This window comes from Dermacentor albipictus, chromosome 1 (genome assembly GCF_038994185.2).
Source record: "Dermacentor albipictus isolate Rhodes 1998 colony chromosome 1, USDA_Dalb.pri_finalv2, whole genome shotgun sequence".
Classification (NCBI taxonomy): Eukaryota; Metazoa; Arthropoda; class Arachnida; order Ixodida; family Ixodidae; genus Dermacentor; species Dermacentor albipictus.
The window spans coordinates 455,778,763-455,794,739 of record NC_091821.1 but is presented as its reverse complement, the minus strand read 5'-3'; the positions used below and the strand labels follow the sequence as shown (position 1 = coordinate 455,794,739).

General features: G+C 47.3%; 1 long non-coding RNA gene across 1 annotated transcript; it reads left to right on the top strand.

Moving 5' to 3' along the window:
* Positions 1–10,288: 10,288 nt before the first annotated feature.
* Positions 10,289–12,770, top strand: LOC139059319 (uncharacterized). Its single transcript, XR_011514083.1, has 3 exons — positions 10,289–10,529; positions 11,322–11,494; positions 11,928–12,770. It is a non-coding gene; the product is annotated as an uncharacterized lncRNA (long non-coding RNA).
* The last annotated feature ends 3,207 nt before the right edge of the window (positions 12,771–15,977 follow it).

Here is a 15,977-nt window from a genome sequence, read left to right as displayed (position 1 = left end):
AGCTACGAGGCACGTTTGAAAGAATGACGAAGTAAGAAAATAAAATAAAATGGTTCGTAAAGAAATGCGGCCTTTGAACACGTGCCGTTCAGTGCAGAAAGCTTTATTTTGATTTATTCAAGAAGGTTACGCGCAGCGGCTTCTGAAAAATTAGGGTCCATCAGTTTTGCAAAAGAAATGTGGCTATTTCTAAAGGGGTAGGCGTGCTGTGTTTGCAGTATGGCAATAATGCGCGCCCTCTCACCCTCTGTAGTAGGCTGCTAGTAGTTTGTTAGCTGTATTGTTAGCTGGTAGCTGTAAGGTATATGTTCTCATGTTTTAGTTGTGTGTGGTGTCCCTAACGTAGAAAGCTTCTTGTTTCTTAGCATCCATTACAAGGTTTCTTTGACCTTAGACCAGAAATATATGCAAAACAAGAACGAACGTAGCATCTACATTCGTAAGCTTTGAAGCCTCAAGTATGGCTTACACGAAGGAACATAAAATCTATATTCAAGGGGCTTGAAGCCTCCAGTATTGCTTACATTGTGCCTGTCATTCTACGTATTACAGGAATCTCCACTATTCCTCAAAATACACTCTACAGCCAAAGGACATCATGCATATTCGAGGGAAAACTTCCAAGTATCAGCGTGAGGTTTATAGCGCATTAAAAAAACAAGGACGGAGGTGAGACGTGACACACGCAGGCGCTAACTTGCAACAATCTTTATTTCGAGCAAGGGACCCTTACATATATACAACTTTTTCGCGTACATCATACATGCGCTGTTTACAAAAAAAGCCTTTACACACTATTGCGCAGGTACGATAACTCTTTGTGGGAAAGGGAAATTGATGGTTTAGCCTATAAGCCTCACGATGTCTTACCAACAAGCCCAAATCACTGCTTTACAGCATTCCAAGTATCAGAAGACGATTGCAAGGCTTCGAAGACAGCTGGCGAAGACCGCCAACACAGTCGAAGTGCTTAATTGGCTCAGATGCCAATATCTTGCAGCTGTTTAATGAGGGGTTCACTGGATTACACATTCGAGATGATAATGTTGGTGGGTGCCCAATTACTTTGTAGACATTTTGTTTTGGCACGCGACTATTCACATAATTTTTCTACATTAATCCACTCTCATTCTTAGAATACCTTCCAAAGCAATCCCATTTGGAGTAAATTAATTGATGGCTTGTCTGTGCAGTTCTTTTGCATTCACTGGATAATTGCAACACGTCTTGTGCGTGTCGTTAGGCATGTGTAAAGTTTATTGCCGTCACGCCATAATTTCCGAGTATTCTCGATTACTTGCATTTCACAGTTTCTTCCTGTTTTCATGCGCCTGCCAATTTTGTCACAATCCTGCGGCAATAAATTGTCTGCTATTTTCGTGTTCTTGGCTCTCCAGTAAGCTCATGAATAATGAAAGAACATCGCAGTTTTTTTGCGATACTCCTTTTGGTGTGGGCTATTAGAAATACAATATCACAAACAATAAAGTTGTGCTTATATATGAACAGTTAGCATGATCGTTGCGCTAAATTACCACTTGACATATAACGAATGTGACTTTAAATAAAACTAACAATGTGAAACACCTTTGTGCGCTCGTCGTCGCTACGTATATGCGGTGGCACAAGCGCTTGCATGAAACTCATGCCAGGATACTGGTCACAAAAAAGAAATAATAAAAGAAATGACAATGAAATCACGGCCTCCGAGATTCCGCGTCGTGCGGTAACCATATTGGAGGATGGTGCATTTCTCCGATTCCGCAAGGTGCGCTGCGAGTTAAAAGTCGGCGCGACATTTTGTGGCGGATGGAAGCGTTTTTCCAGGGCTACCTGGCGGCAACGAACTCATAAGTTTTCGTGCATGCTTTGAGCTTGCTTCTGTTTAACTATTCGCAAATTTTTTTAGCGTTTTAATAGTAATGGGGTAGTTTTCGTTTCTTTTGCTCTTTGTTTCGTGTGCGTGGTTGTGTTTCGTGAATATTTGGTTTCGCACGATAGCCAGAGCCTCCTTTTTCGCCACGTGATTTAACACGTGCAACTGCGTGGGAAGTTAAGTCTTTATAACCTCTTAATAGTAGCTTGGATGTCTCAAGACTAATACCTATTGGTTTTACTGCGTGTGCTTTAGTATCAGGAATATTGCTTTAGTAGGAAAGTGAAAGCTGGGACGCCTGGTTTGGCACGTGCGAACACGTGTCATCCCCTAAGTCCGTCGTGCAGCATTGATTTCTTCGAAATCATTGGTGATAATTACTTCGCAGCATTTTAATGATTTAGATCCTCTGTGTATCGGTTTTTGCTAGAAGGTACGTGCTCTAAAGCCTCGGTATTCGCATTTAAAAAAGCCGTGAATCCATGGCATGAAAGCTCGGAAACCGTGCAGTGTACGGGGAGTCCCTCAAGGCAGAAGAGGGGAATAGACACAGTTATGTCGATGCTAGACTGAAGAAAATGGAGGCTTTCCAGGATGAGCTTGTCACACAGGTTTAAGAGGTCAAAAATGAGCTAAATATTGAGCGTGATGCACGGAAGGTAGTGAAAAAAAGACTTCAACAAGCCGAGCAAAAGCTGAACTGGGTCACCATTGCGAATTAGAATGGTCGTATCAATGGAATGCAGTCTCGCAACAACACAGGAGAGGGGTTGTCAGCAAAGCACGTGCAATGTGTGAAAAGTGAGGAGGGGATAGCTGGAAAATGTGACGCCTACCTTAAGGCTGCCCTACAAAAAAAAGCAGAAGCGCAGGACTCAATGTCCTCTATCAAGTCCAAATAACGCGGGGAAGGACAAAGGGAAGCAGGTACACGTAGGAGGGAGTGAAATGGTGATTATCGTCGGTGACTCAAACCAGGCTAGCTATTCAGAAGAAAGGCGATAAAAGAGTGGCGGTAGGGACATTTCCAGGGCGGCCACTTGGTCGTGTCACGGAGCGAGCAAAAGCAAAGCTAGCGAAAGATACCCAATTGCGCAACGTTGGCATAGTAGCAGATGGGCTAAATGACGTCCTAAACAAGAACGGGACAGGATCAGTCCTGTGCTTGGCAAAAGGAGCAGACGACTTGCACGAGCTGTCCCCTCAGCTGCAGATCGTGGTTTGCACGGTGCCTTAGGCGCCTGTACGAGACACTCCCGTACAAGGAGACGTAGTGGCTGCTAATGAGCAAGTGAGCCGAGAGAAATGTTTCGAGGTTGTTGAAGTAAATTGGAAAGTGATGTGAGGTGGTTTTGAACAATACCGGATCCACTTCAATTACAGGCTTGGAGGAGAAGTGGGCTGGTGACTCCCTGGTCACACTATTGCTTATTTAGGTTGTTTACGGACGCTCAGGAGGGCAGAGTAAGTAGTAATGAAGGAGGTCCCCAAGGGAAAGCTCTGAATAGCATCCCCGTCAATAAAAGAAGGAGAAAATCAAGAAACGGAGCCCACCGTGCTGTAGGGTACATTTTCATGCAGGGCGGGAGAAGAAAGGAAAAATGGGCAGAGATGAAGAAGCAGTTAAATAGAGAACAAACAGGGGTGTATGCGGTTACAGAAACGCGCCTCAGAGACTCGAAACAGCCGCCACTGATTGAAAATTACGTTTAGGAAGGGTGCAACAGAACTAAGCCGGAAAGAAAGGGAGGGGGAGTCGGAATGCTCATCCATCAGGGAGCAAAACAGAAAAGAGTAAATTGAAAATGTCAAGAGCATCCTTATTTATCAAGTACCATGAGGTGAAATATAACTTTTCTGGGCGTCACGTATTTGTGGACAGAAAATAATTGCACAAAGAATCAAGAGTTAGTTGAATGCCTGAGTGCTGACCCTAAGTGTTATTACTGACCCTAAGTGTGCTGACCCTAAGTAATTATCCCATTAGGTGACGTGAATGCCCACATACAGGATCTAGATGGCTATACCGACAAGGGGAGTAAATGCTAGATCTTTGTGTAGAAACATAGGCTTGTTATCGTGCATACAGAGTCTATGTGTGATGGGCTGATCACGTAGGAAGTGAGAAACCGACATTCGACCATTGATTACTGTCTGATGACAGAAGGAAATCAGGATGGGTTGAGAAATATGCTCCTTGACGAGGAATGGTGTAGCGCATAGGGAGTCACCATAAATGCATCACATTGTCACGTGGTCGTGACGTCAAAGACCACAGTAGCAGTACTGTGAAAGACAAAACTAGCTTTTATTGGGCGAACCTGTGCCCACAAAACAGGCAACACTTAAAGCACAACGATAGCGGCGAACAAAGTCGGTGATCGTCGAAAATCTGATCAGCGGGTCAAGCGCATCGGCTTTTATACAGCAGTCATCGAATGTTCCAGACTAAATGTTGAGACCCGCATGCCTTCTAAAATGTTCTACACCATTCGTATCAAGCGATGAAATCAGATAACACAAGGTTCGGCGACAAGAGACAGCGGATAGAAGCATCGATAACTTTCCAGAAACTCCGGATACATGCAGGCGCGTCCCGCGCTGTGCGATAACATTTGTTAGGCGGCAAAACTTGTCGCCCGATAAAGACACGTACACGTGTCAATACCCCCCTCTTAAAAGGCATCTACCCGATGCTGCAAACAAACGAAAGTAATAAATAAGCACTCATAGCAAAGAAAAAAAAAACAAAATAAGGAAAGTTCGTTAGCGTCCGTAAAATGTTTAAGACGCACCACGTGGACCACTTCAGGCCGTGCGCGACGTCGCTGTGAATGCGAAATGCCGTCTGGCACGACCTCATAGTCAAGTGCGCCAATACGTCGGATGACCTTGTAGGGTCCGAAATAGCGTCGCAAATGTTTCTCACTCAGTCCTCGTCGGCGTATCGGGGTCCATACCCAAACGCGGTCGCCGGGCTGGTACTCGACGAAGCGTCGTCGGAGGTTGTAGTGTCGGCTGTCGGTCCTCTGCTGGTTCTTGATTCGCAGGCGGGCGAGCTGTCGGGCTTCTTCGGCGCGCTGGAGATAGGTAGCGACGTCAAGATTCTCTTCGTCAGTTACGTGCGGCCGCATGGCGTTGAGCGTCGTCGACGGGTTCCTGCCGTAAACCAACTTGAACGGCGTGTTCTGTGTTGTTTCTTGCACCGCCGTGTTGTAAGCGAATGTTACGTACGGCAGGACCGCATCCCATGTCTTGTGTTCGACGTCGACGTACATTGCTAGCATGTCGGCGAGGGTCTTATTCAGACGCTCCGTAAGACCATTCGTTTGTGGGTGGTAGGCAGTTGTCCTCCTGTGCCTTGTCTGACTGTATTGCAGAATGGCTTGGGTGAGCTCCGCTGTAAAGGCCGTTCCTCTGTCGGCGATGAGGACTTCTGGGGCGCCATGTCGCAGCTGGATGTTTTCGACAAAGAATTTCGCTACTTCGGTGGCGCTACCTTTCGGCAGTGCTTTAGTTTCAGCGAAGCGGGTGAGGTAGTCCGTCGCCACGACGATCCACTTATTTCCGGTTGTTGACGTCGGAAAGGGTCCCAACAAGTCCATCCCGATCTGCTGGAATGGTCGGCAAGGAGGCTCGATTGGCTGTAGTAATCCGGCTGGTCTTGCCGGTGGTGTCTTGCGTCGCTGACAGTCTCGGCATGTTCTGACATAACGGGCAACGTCGGCGGTCAAGCGCGGCCAATATTACCTCTCCCGTATCCTCGACAGCGTCCGGGAGAATCCAAGTTGCCCAACGGTTGGATCGTCGTGTAGGGCGTGCAATACTTCTGGACGCAGTCCTGACGGGACAACAAGAAGGTAGTTGGCGCGGACTGGTGAGAAGTTCTTCTTTACGAGTAGGTTGTTTTGAAGCGAGAACGAAGATAATCCTCGCTTAAATGCCCTAGGGACAACGTCGGTGTGCCCTTCCAAATACTCGATGAGGTTTTTCAACTCCGGGTCTGCTCGCTGCTGTTCAGCGAAGTCTTCTGCGCTTAAAATGCCGAGGAAGGCGTTGTCATCTTCGTCATCTTGCGGCGGCGAGTCAATGGGGGCGCGTGATAGGCAATCGGCATCAGAGTGTTTTCGCCCGGACTTATAGGTTACAGTGATATCATATTCTTGCAGTCTCAGGGTCCACCGCGCCAGCCGTCCTGAAGGATCCTTTAAATTCGCTAGCCAACACAAAGCGTGATGGTCGCTGACGACTTTAAATGGCCTGCCATATAGGTACGGGCGAAATTTCGCTGTAGCCTAAACGATGGCGAGGCATTCCTTTTCGGTTGTAGAATAATTGTCTTCCGCTTTTGACAGCGACCGGCTAGCATACGATATCACCCTTTCAACTCCTTCTTTCATCTGGACTAGGACGGCACCGAGGCCTAGGCTACTGGCGTCAGTGTGGATTTCGCTATCGGCGTGCTCGTCGAAGTGCGCATGTACGGGCGGCGACTGCATGCGTCGTTTGAGTTCATGAAATGCGTCGGCCTGCGGCGTTTCCCACTTGAACTCGACGTCACAATTAGTTAGCTGTGTCAGCGGCTCAGCGATACGTGAAAAGTCCTTGACGAATCGCCTGTAGTAGGCACACATGCCAAGAAATCTACGTACTGCCTTCTTGTCGATGGGCTGCGGGAACTTTGCAATGGCAGCTGTCTTCTGCGGGTCGGGGCGAACTCAATGCTTGCTGATGACATGGCCTAGGAACAGAAGCTCATCGTAAGCGAAGCGGCACTTTTCTGGCTTCAGAGTGAGCCCTGATGACTTGATGGCCTCTAGTACTGTCGCAAGCCGCCTAAGGTGATCGTCGAAATTTTCGGCGAAGACGACGACGTCATCCAAGTAAACAAGACATGTCTGCCACTTCAATCCAGCTAACACCGTGTCCATGACGCGCTGGAATGTTGCAGGCGCCGAGCAGAGTCCGAATGGCATGACCTTGAACTTGTAGAGGCCGTCTGGCGTGATGAAGGCGGTCTTTTCGCGATCTCTCTCGTCGACTTCTATTTGCCAGTAGCCAGACTTGAGATCCATCGACGAGAAGTATTTTGCGTTGCAGAGCCGATCTAATGCGTCATCTATCCGTGGTAGGGTGTATACATCCTTCTTTGTGATTTTGTTCAGTCGACGGTAATCGACGCAGAAACGTAAGGTGCCGTCCTTTTTCTTCACCAACACAACAGGGGACGCCCACGGGCTTTTCGACGGCTGGATGATGTCGTCGCGCAGCATTTCGTCAACTTGTTGTCTTATAGCTTCACGTTCTCGCGGCGAAACTCGGTAAGGGCACTGGCGGAGTGGTCGAGCGCTTTCCTCGGTTATTATGCGATGCTTGGCGACTGGTGTTTGTCGAATCCTCGAAGACGTCGAAGAGCAGCCTTTGTATCGTTGGAGCAGACTTTTGAGCTGCTGTTGCTTAATCACGGAGAGACTTGGGTTAATGTCGTAGTCTTGTTCGGGAACCATGGTCGTCGGGGTAGATGCGGCGGAATCCGACAGGACAAACGCATTACTGGTTTCCAAAATTTCATCGATGTACGCGATCGTCGTGCCCTTGTTGATGTGCTTGAACTCCTGGCTGAAGTTTGTCAGCAACACTTCAGTTTTTCCTCCATGCAGTCGAGCGATCCCTCTTGCGAAGCAAATTTCACGGTCTAGCAGTAGACGTTGGTCACCCTCGATGACGCCTTCTACGTCGGCAGGCGTTTTGGTGCCTACGGAAATGACAATGCTGGAGCGAGGCGGGATGCTGACTTGACTTTCGAGCACACTTAAGGCACAGTGACTACTAGAGCTCTCCGGTGGTATCGCTCGATCTTCCGACAGCGTTATGGACTTCGACTTCAGGTCAATGATTGCGCCGTGTTGTTTCAGGAAGTCCATGCCGAGAATGACGTCTCGCGAACACTGTTGTAGGATAACGAAGGTGGCAGGGTAAGTCCGGTCATGAACGGTAATTCTTGCCGTGCAGATTCCAGTTGGCGTAATCAGGTGTCCTCCAGCGGTCCGAATTTGGGGACCCTCCCATGCAGTCTTAACCTTCTTCAGCTGGGCGGCGATGTGTCCACTCATTACGGAGTAATCGGCCCCTGTGTCGACTAAGGCAGTGACTGCGTGGCCGTCGAGAAGCACGTCGAGGTCGGTGGTTCTTTGTCTGGCGTTTCAGTTTGGTCTTGGCGTCGGATCACGGCTGCGTCGTGTTGAACTGAAGCTGGAACGACGCGTCGTCAAGTCGTCTTTCGTTGGTGTAGTCTTGGCTTCCCCACTTCTTCGAGACGGCGGCGTGTCGTCATTAGGTCGTCGAGATGGTTTCTTCGTCGGCGGCGGAGGATCTTCGTCAGTTCGACGAACAGCAACCGCACCTCCATCGGTTGCTGCTTTTAGTTTTCCGGATATGGACTCGCAGAGCGGCCCCGGGATGGGCCGGTGTATGGTCGGCGCCGCGGCGACAGGTAGCGGCCTGATGACGGCGAACGGGACGGTCGTCGAGGGCTCCATTGAGTAGCGGCGAGGTAGTCGGCGATGTCACGCGGGCGCTCTCCAAGCTGTGGACGCGGCGCGTTGACGGCGAACCCTCTCAGTCCCAAGTCGCGGTAAGGGCATCGGCGATACACATGGCCGGCTTCTCCGCAGTGATAGCAGAGCGGGCGGTGGTCGGGGGCTCGCCAAATGTCTGTCTTTCTCGGGTAGCTGCGCTGGGCGACGGATGGGCGTGCTGGCGGCGGCGGCGGTGGTCGACGGAATTGCGGCGTTTCAGGGCCCTGGCGCGGTCGTGCAGGGGACCTTGACGGCGGGCGACGGCGGCGTAGGTCATCGCTTCTGGCTGGGGCTGCCATGATTGTGGTTGTAACTCGGGAACTCCGAGCGATCGCTGAACTTCTTCTTTGACAATTTCGTCCACTGTGGCCACTTGAGGTTGCGATGAAGGAAAGATCCTTTGAAGCTCCTCTCGTACGACTGCCCTGATGGTCTCGCGCAGGTCGTCGGTGGCCAGTGAGTGAACTCCGGCGTAGTTTGTCGAGCTCGTGCGGTGGTTGAATTGCCGGTTCCGCATTTCGAGTGTCTTCTCAATGCTGGTGGCCTCGCGAAGGAACTCTTCTGCGGTCGTCGGTGGGCTTCGTATCATTGCGCCGAAAAGTTCCTCCTTTACACCACGCATCAGCAGGCGGACTTTCTTCTCCTCGGATATTTCCGGGTAGGCGTGGCGGAACAGACGATTCATTTCCTCAGTGAAAATAGCGATCATCTCATTCGGCAGCTGCGCTCTGGTCTCCAGTAGAGCTTGGGCTCGCTCTTTTCGCACGACGCTTGTAAATGTTTGCAGAAAGCCGCTTCGGAACAGGTCCCACGTCGTCAAGGTGGCTTCGCGATTCTCGAACCACGTCCTGGCGGCATCCTCCAATGCGAAATAAACATGTCGCAGCTTGTACTCGTTTGCCCAGCTGTTAAACTTAGCGACCCTCTCATACGCTTCCATCCAGCTTTCCGGGTCCTCAAATGTGGAACCGCGGAACGTCGGTGGTTCCCTGGGCTGCTGCAGCACGACGGGGGACGCTGGGGCTTCCATTGTAATTGCCTTGGACACGATCTTCTTGGTCTCAGGTAAAAGTCCGTGTTTCAGGGGCAGCTGTTGAAGACGGCGGCTTGCTCGATGTTCCGGGACGGCGCTGGTGTTGTCTTTGCGGTCCGGGCTTGAATTACGGCTTGTCGGGGGCGTCCGGTACATAAACGTAAAGCACCTCCACCAGTAGTCACGTGGTCGTGACGTCAAAGAACACAGTAGCAGTACTGTGAAAGACAAAACTAGCTTTTATTGGGCGAACCTGGGCCCACAAAACAGGCTACACTTAAAGCACAACGATAGCGGCGAACACAGTCGGCGATCGTCGAAAATCTGATCAGCGGGTCAAGCGCGTCGGCTTTTATACAGCAGTCATCGAATGTTCCAGACTAACCCCCGTATTCTTAAACACGCCTTCACTTGAAGCTCCTCCTCGACTCAGCCAAGTCGAGGCGACGGGGCTTCCTTCACTCAAGGCTCCGTTGCGTTTCATGAATACTACTTCACCTTTCCTCCGCCAAGGAATGCCTTGAAAATGCGCCCTCGACTCAAGTGAAGTGTATCGACCGAGAAAAGCGTCTGATATCGAGACTATTCTTCGGTGTGCTCATTAAAAGTCCCATTATTTAAAACAAATATGTGTTTCAGTTCATTCGTCTCCCTAATCGAACAACTACACGGCGCAATGTACAACTTTAGCTCGGCAACGCTGCCACTGTGAGCGTTCTACTGATAGAACAAGCGGGAGCTGCGTTTGAGGTCTGGCAACAATCGCATCCCAACAGCTGAGAGCATGGCGCATGGCTGAGAACCAAGATAATTTGCGCCGGCATTTGTCCGCTGCTCTTTTTTTCCTAGTGTTTGATTGGTGACTGACGTTGCGGTTGATAATCGCGGTTATGATGGGTGATTCTGTCCTCGTGCGTATGGTGACCGAGCCTGAATGACTTCTGAGGCCACAGATGGAACGGCCGATGGGCAGCTTTGTTTACCTTCAAGACCGAGTGGTGCTGTGAGTTTGCTGAAAGCAACAACAGGACAGAAAATATGGGTGAGTGAGCCATTCTTTCATGGAAGCACAGTATGTCAATGCGGTTTTCTTGAGGTTGCCGCTGCGCTGTCGATAAGCCGTTTCCGATGTACACAAGCATGATTGACTCCAGTTGCTCATGCTGCGGGCATTAATTAGTACCTGAAACATATTCGAGGCAGCATAAGCTTGTCCAAAACATTTTTTTTTTCTAATGGGAACATGTGCAAGATTCGGCACGACCATCTGTTGTTGGTTTCGCTTTTTTAAACGATAATGTAGAAGGTACGGATCGGCGCCTGCATCCAACGATCATTCCAGTATCGCGTATGAAATCTTTCGGTAGAGGAGAAGCAGTTATAGTATACATGTGGCAGAATGCGTATATGGTTGAGCGCGTAGCTCCGGCAGGTAGAAAAAGAAACAAGCGTCTTTTGAGTCCTGTACATTGTTTTAGAAGCCGTGGTGGTCAGTCGGCTTGCTCAACTTGTAGCACATATGGTCAACGAACCAGCACTGGTGCCTGCATTTCCTGTGCTTCCTCACTTCCCATATACGCTACGCAATGTTTTATTCTTCCGAAAATTCACTTGTCAATACTTCATCACCGCCATTTGTTTTTTCGTCTTAACTCTTTCAGTGTGCTATGTGGTAGGAGCTGATGCACGTTCCATTAGCTGGGCTTTCAAGTTCACGCAATGCCGACATATTTTTAGTTGTGCTACGTTTTTTCATTTCCGTTGTTTAGGTATACTGAATTTACTTAGCGCGTGAGCGCCCTGTCTACATAAAAGTTTTGGCATTCTGGTGCAGGATGTGGGCCTTGGAAGGACCAGCTGATGAAAAAATCAACGCCTGTGCTGCACAGTAAGGCTTCTGGCAGACCTGAAAGCATCGATAGATATGGTGCCTGCCTCTTGGAATTGCACCAGCTCGCTTCCCTGAAAGAAGCTGGGTGCTGAAGAAGCACTTGACTGGCCTACCCGGTAATTAGTCGGTGCTTATTTTCATAAACTATGTAAAAATATTCATGTTACGTGTCCCCACATTCACAAAATGGCGAAATGGACACCCTGTTATTTAGAGCCACAAACATGAAACAGCCATGTCAATAAAATTAAATTAATTTTTTATTCACTTTTAGCTGTCATATAATTTTTGTTTTAAATAGCATGATTATGATGGGCGAGGTCATCAGTTGCCCGTGGTGCTTTGCAGCTGCGACAGGATCTTTTTGCTGCGCACAATTTTTGAAGCAACACTTTCGTAGTATTTGTAGCCAGCACTTCAGTATTTTGTGGCATGCTGAAGCTACTTTAGCATGAGCAAGTGTAGATGAAAAATATGCCTTAGTTTTGATGGTTGATCTCAGCTTTTCTGAAATAACGGTAGTAATGCGCTCTATAATGTATTTTTCAGCATTGTCATTGTGACAGTCTGCATCACCATTTGGCCTATTTGGGGATCCCACAAGACACGCTGCTACCCTGGGTGTTGTACCTCGGTCAATTGCTGAAGTTCTGCAAGCCCCATTGAAGCCAACTGTCATCCGCATCCAATGGAAGAAACTCATTGTTCGGGCCGTCATAATTTATCTTAAGCTGAAGCTAGAAGCAGGGTAGAAACAGCATATATTCTACAAGAATTTACCACTGCATGCCGTCGGGTGGCTACACCAGACTGACTACTGTCTTGAAGAGCGATGGTGTTTTATTTTAGAATATATTTGTCAGCAGTACTACTACTTCTGTTTATATCCTTGGAAACAAACAAGCGGAGACAACAAAGACAACAGAGGAGAAATTACTTCTACTTACTAATTGAATTAAAGAAATGACAAATTAATGGCAATGAAAGTGGTTGAGAAAACTTGCCATAGGCGCGCGATGCTCTAACCAATGCAGCTACCGCGGCACCGTTTTCTCATCCACTTTCTTGTGTATTTATATTTTACTATTAGAACTAACTACTACTACTACTACTACTACTACTCGAACTACATAATTTCCCACCTGCGGCAAGCTGTTTTTTCATCCACTTTCATTGCCATTAATTTCCATGCCATTAATTAATTTTCCTTATGTTGTCTTTGGTGACTTTACTTGTTGGCTTCTCATGATATGATTATTAAAAATCGCACCCTTCGGTCAACCCCCTTTCATCTCCTTCATTACTGCTTCTGTTTGTAGGATCAGAGTTCACGCTGTATTGCATACTATCAAAGTACAAAAAGGCGAGAATAATGTTAATTTATTGTTTTAGAAAAAAAATGGCACTTGAATTTACCAGAAATTATTAAGGGGTACATTCTGACTTAAATAAGTAGGACTGAAGAAAGGCCATCTGGGTGAAAAATACAATGTCTTCAGCTACAACCTGTCTATGAAGGCAAATACATGCACTCAAACTGCTTTTAGAGGTGACGTTTGAGCTGGTAGGATATGAGAAAAATGATAGATGTCTTAAGCAGAATATTTCGACGGCTATTATAGTGCAGCAGGACATTAACTGGACCTCTCCTCCACTTGCACACCAATGCAAGCGCAGCGCAAACTGCACAGTTGGAAAGGCAGTTGCTATTCGTGCGTGTGTTGGCAACCTGGTTCCTGCAAAAAGAAGGGGTTGGTAATAAACATACAACGATGTTAAAGAAGGTCCATGAAACTAGCCTAGGTACTGTATTCGTTTTCTTTAGTTTACATTTCGTAATAATACATTAGTTTAAAAAGTTTGTGTTGTAGAGCGCGATTTTTTTTACAATAATTAGCTCATACTGTATTTATTTATTTTTATTTGCAAAGAAACATTTTTCAGCTGGTCTACCGCTTGCTCAGCAAGACCGACAACAGCGATTTAACACTTACATTATGAACCCTATAGAGAGCTGGGATGTTCGCAATAAAGGTGTGCGAGGTATATCTGCTACCACTTGCTAGCACTGTCTGTATTAGGTACTGTCTCTACACTGCTACACCTTTATTTATCGGAATAAAAAATAATGTGATGCACAAAACTCTACTCTGTTGTATTGTTATTCTGTCTCTTTTATTCGAACAAAACATTACATTAACCTGTGTATACGTGCAGGTATAATCCTGAATGCCATTTCATGGTTGGTGACTTCCTCGTTGAGCTTGGATCTTCATAGGGATGACAAGCTAATTAAACTGAATGGTTTGAAGCAAGGATTACGTAATTATTGCTTATGACTTTAAATTGCACCAACTGCACATGGTCCGCGCGAAATTACAGTCCATTTCTTTTTTTCCTTAGCGCAACTAGCTGCATCAAATTAAAGAAAATTCCAAGAAGTAAAGTGAACGCACCTGCTCGTTTACAAAGATGCTCGCTTTGCTGCGGTGTGTTTCGCCGTCCTTGAATTTGCGTAGGCAGTGACGATCTGCCCGAGTACAAACAGCGCCGAAGGGGCGACGGCCGGCGCTCGCTTAAGCGACACACACGCACAGGCAACACACCCACTGGTGACAGGAATCTTCGTAGTTGTTTTCTTTTTGCAAGTTCGAAGTCCGCCGCAGTTAGGTATCGCGCCGTGCTTGAACTGATGCGGCTTTTTACGATGAGCCGCAAGAAACACGTGAATGCACTGACGCCGATAGTAGGTTCGAAGCACTGGCACGAAGAATACCAGTGTGCAGGTCACCAACTGGCTCATGCACGGTGTAAGATGACAATCACTGCACTAGCTCGCAGTCTTCTTGACAGGATTGCCGATCTGTCTCGGCGCTGCAGTGGAATAATTCCGGTGCCGAAGCGCTCCAGAGGACTGCAACGGTCCCTAAAACGAAGCCCTTGAATATGCGCAGCACGGTTAACCCAAGAAAAGCTACGGAGGCAACTGCCGTCCATCGGAAAATGCTGACGAGTCGAGCGACAGATCGCAATGCAGCCATGTTTACGCACTAACTTCACTCGAGGAGCGATTCAAGGTAGCTGCGAGGCTACCTTGAGATCCTCAAGTAAAGCGCTCGAGCTTTCCTTCACTCAAGGCGCGTTTCAAGTGGAGGGCGATTTGTGAAATGAAAAACCGCCCTCAAGGAGCATTTCGAGTGGAGGGTCAAGTCGAAGTGCGTTTGTGAATACGGGGGTAAATGTTGAGACTCGCATGCCTTCTAAAATGTTCTACACCATTCGTGTCAAGCGATGAAATCAGATAACACAAGGTTCGGCGACAAGAGACAGCGGATAGAAGCATCGATAACTTTCCAGAAACTTCGGATACATGCAGGCGCGTCCCGCGCTGTCCGGTAACATTTGTTGGGCGGCAAAACTTGTCGCCCGATAAAGACAAGTACACGTGTCAGTATTGAAAATGGGATATGTAGTTGGAGAGAGAGCAAGGAGTGCAAATTGACCAGTCCAAGTTTGAACGCTGAACAAACAACAAATATAGCTGCAAGAGTCGAGGAAGAACTTGGCAAATGGCCAAGAGTGGGAATACAGTGAGCTTATCATTGTAATAACGACAGAAATACGGAAAAAGAAACAACATGTTCGTTGGAAAGTAAAATAAAGATACTGAAAAACTAGTAGAACAGGGAAATACGAGAAGCAATCACCGAACGATATAAACCATCCCGAGAGCACAGAAAGGCAAAAAAAACGCAGTTGCCACATGATGAAGGAGCCAGTAAATGTGCAACATACCGGGAAAAGAAGCTATGGTTCAAATACTGGTGCAAGCAGATAAAAGGTGAAAGTGAACGTTGGTTGTGAGAAATAGGTGAGAAAAAGAAGGCCACACCTAGAATATATTGGAACTACATCAAATTATTAGGCAGGAAGTCAGCAATAATACAACAACATATCCTAACAAAGATAGAAAGAAACTAGAAAGGGAAGCGGCATTAAATTTCATCCGAAAAGTAACAGCCGAAACTTTCCAAGGGATTGACGACTTTGTATTTGTAGAAAAAAAGAGCATGATATGGAACCGGAGAGAAAAGGAGCTGGTGCTAACAGATTTCAACTCAAAGAAAGCTGAAGGGAAAATTCCTAATCGCACATGCACACGGCTGAATGTTATTCAGCCGAACGGTTCCCGTTCGGCTGAATAATGAACTAGGACCAAAAAGTAAAGAAGCTTCGGTGAAAGCCGTGGAAAAAAAAAACTTTAAAATATAGACAAGTACTAGGCAGTTGGCGACAAAGTAGAATGAATTTAATTTATAAAGGTAAGGGGGACAAAATTCACTCGTATAGACTGTTGACCGTTACATCGGTAATATAAAGGTTAGCAGTGCAGGCAATCGAACTAAAGCTGCAAGCATGGCCAGAGAATAATTGCATTTTGAGGGAACTTCAGAATGGCATCAGAATAGGTAGTCATATCACTAGCCAACAAACAGTGATACTGAGGACAACACAGAGAAAAACTTATACTTACGGATTAAATTAAACAAACGATAAATTAATTGAAATGAAAGTTGATAAAGAAACATCTTGCCCCTG